Source organism: Babylonia areolata, chromosome 14 (genome assembly GCF_041734735.1).
Source record: "Babylonia areolata isolate BAREFJ2019XMU chromosome 14, ASM4173473v1, whole genome shotgun sequence".
NCBI classification, from domain to species: domain Eukaryota; kingdom Metazoa; phylum Mollusca; class Gastropoda; order Neogastropoda; family Buccinidae; genus Babylonia; species Babylonia areolata.
The window spans coordinates 14,170,420-14,174,003 of NC_134889.1; positions in this window are offsets into that span (position 1 = coordinate 14,170,420).

A 3,584-nucleotide genomic window follows, 5' to 3' on the forward strand; every position below is an offset into this window, starting at 1 on the left:
TTGTACCCCGTTTTCCATCTCTGTACCCCGTTTCCCGTCTTTGTACCCCGTTTCCCATCTCTGTACCCCGTTTCCCGTCTCCAATCCAGTTTTCCATCTCTGTACCCCGTTTCCAGTCTCCGTACCCCGTTTTCCATCTCTGTACCCCGTTTCCCGTCTTTGTACCCCGTTTCCCATCTCTGTACCCCGTTTCCCGTCTTTGTACCCCGTTTTCCATCTCCGTACCCCGTTTCCCATCTTTGTACCCCGTTTCCCGTCTCCGTACCCCGTTTTCCATCTCTGTATCCCGTTTCCCATCTTTGTATCAGGTTTCCATCTCTGTACCCCGTTTCCCGTCTCCATACCCCGATTCCCATCTTTGTACCCCGTTTCCCATCTTTGTACCCCGTTTTCCATCTCTGTACTCCGTTTCCCATCTTTGTACCCCGTTTTCCATCTGTGTACCCCGTTTCCCATCTGTGTGCCCCGTTTCCCATCTTTGTACCTCGTTTCCCATCTCTGTACCCCGTTTCCCATCTTTGTACCCCGTTTTCCATCTGTGTACCCCGTTTCCCATCTGTGTGCCCCGTTTCCCATCTGTGTACCCCGTTTCCCATCTGTGTGCCCCGTTTCCCGTCTCCGTACCCCTTTTCCTATCTTTGTACCCCGTTTCCTATCTTTGCACCCCGGTTCCCGTCTCCGTATCCCGTTTTCCATCTCTGTACCCCGTTTCCCATCTTTGTACCCCGTTTCCTATCTTTGTACCCCTTTTCCCGACTCCGTACCCCGTTTCCAATCTTTCTACCCCGTTTTCCATCTTTGTACCCTTTTTCCCGTCTCCATACCCCGTTTCCCATCATTGTACCCCGTTTCCTATCTTTGCACTCCGTTTTCCATCTCCGTACCCCTTTTCCCATCTCTGTACCCCGTTTCCCATCTTCTTACTCCGTTTTCCATCTCTGTACCCTATTTCCCATCTTTCTACCCCGTTTTCCATCTCGGTATCCCGTTTCCCGTCTCCGTACCCTGTTTCCTACCTTAGTACCCTGTTTCCCATCTCTATACCCTGTATCCAGGCTCCATACCCCGTTTCCATCTCCGTACCCTGTTTCCCATCTCCATACCCTGTTTCCCATCTGTGCACCCTATTTGCCATCTGTGTACCCCGTTTTCCATCTCTGTACCCCGTTCTCCATCTCCGTACCCCGTTTCCCATCTATGTACCCCGTTTCCCACCTCCTACCCCTTCCCCCCCACGGGACCACCATTCCATTGAAGTCTTCACGCAGTGTGTGTTCTTGTGGGTGGGTGTTAACACTATATGTGTGTGTGCGTGTGTGTGTGTGTGTGGGGGGGGGGGGGGGGGGGGGGGGGGGGGGGGGCGGGGGGGGGGGGCATATTTTGCGCTTTTTTTAAAGTGACTATTCATATCTGCAATAACTATTTGTAGTATTGTTTTCGTTTATGTAGATTTTGTTTTCCTCTTCTGTGTCCCCTTGTGCTGTTATGTGGTACAATTGCACACTTGTATATGTACTGTTTCATGGGGGTGCCTATTTTATGGGGAGTTTGCGTCATATAAGTACAATATAGAATCATAATTATTGTTAAGAATGCTAAGTACAGTAAGTACAAAAAGAGCTTATTGCACCAATGTTCAGAGACCTAGGAAGTCGTTGTGGCTGTGCTCTTTCACTCATCCTTATACACCACTGCACATTATCAAAGACCCAGTCATAATAACACTCACTAAGCAACACATAGATTATTTTAAAAAAAGAAGAAAAGATTTAAAAATAAAAACAAAAGTGAGTGGGAGGAGAGAGAGATGGACATCAGATAAAAATTACATATTTCTTTACATAAAATCAAATATTAAAACATATCAAACTTCAGAAACGAGTACGTATGAATATTTCCGCATATATCAATTTTAAGTTAGAACACAACCACCAAAGTAAACTCGCGGTCCTCTTCCCCCCCCCCCCTCCCCGCCTCTCTCTCTCTCTCTCTCTCCTCTCTCTCTCTCTCTATCACGCACGCACACACACACACACACACACACACACACACACACACACACCAAAACAACAACAAGAAAACAAAACAAAAACCCATACACTCAAACACAAGTACCCAAACTTGATTTTATACATTTTTTTTTTTCAAGTATTTTCTCAGTAATAGAGAAACCGAATTCATTGAAAAATAACACGAAAATTCTTTCGCCATTCTTTGCGCGGAAGACTTGCTCGCTTGTAAATCGCTTGCCACTTCTCTAAGAGATTTGTGGGTCCCTGTGTTCTCCTCCTGGGATTAAATCAGTTCCTCAACACGGTCCTTGTTCTCCTCCGAACATGCAGTCCTGGGTCTCCCACTGCCAGTTTTTACGTGCCACTGACCCTGTAGTGCGTATTTTAGCGATAAGTCTATTTATAGTGACATGACTCCACCCCTTGCCTGGACATTCCTTTATGATCCTTCTTCCACGCCAGCCTTTCTCCTTGAAACAGTTTTCAATGGTAACCTTATCACTTTAACTCAAAGGCATGGTTGATCCTTCCAAACTGAAACTTTCGACTTAACTGACTTTGGATACAGACGACAATAAAAACAATCAATGGACTTGAAACCCAGACAGGCTATTTTTAGACTGAAACTGATTGACAGATGCCAACACCTGGCAGCTCGCATGAACACGATGAAGGTCACATTGCACAGCTCTGATATTGAATTTTTTTACATGCTCATTTGAATTTGACAATACTCGCATACTTTGCGTCCGAACTTTTAGATATTTTGTAGACTTGTTGACGATACCCTAAGGTTACTGTGTGAAATTTTTCAATGAATTCGGTTGTCAAAAAGCGGTTCACTTTTTTGGGAACTCTCTCTCTCTCTCTCTCTCTCTCTCTCTCTCTCTCTCTCTCTCTATATATATATATATATATATATATATACGGGAAAGGAAAAAAAAAAGAACACACACACACACACACACACACACACACACACACACACACACACACACACACACACACAGCTGGTTTTGAAAATCTGTCATACTCTGTTACTGGAAAGGTAATAGTGCTTTATGATTATCAGAGAAAGAGAGAGTACAAGACATGAAAATTAATGTATGTCAAGACGATGATCAAGCAAATAAGATTTGAACTGAAATAAGCATGCACATGTTACAAAAACAGTAATAAAAATAACGCCATTTAAACAGTTGTACGAGCAATAAAATGTTGGAGAGAGAGAGAGAGAGAGAGGACCTAAAATAAGATGAAGAATGCATGTTAATATAATGAAACATATGTATACAAATACATGTGTATGCACACATACGTGAAAGGAAAAAAACGGCTATCAGTATATGAGCATTGAGAAGAATAACTGAAAGAGAGGGAGGGGAAAAGATGTGTGTGTGTGTGTGTGTGTGTGTGTGTGTGTGTGTGTGTGTGTGTGTGTGTGTGTGTGTGTGTGTGTGTGTGTAGTACTAGTAGTCGGCGGTGTGTGTGTGTGTGTGTGTGTGTGTGTGTGTGTGTGTGTGTCTAGTACTAGTAGTCGGCGGTGTGTGTGTGTGTGTGTGTGTGTGTGTG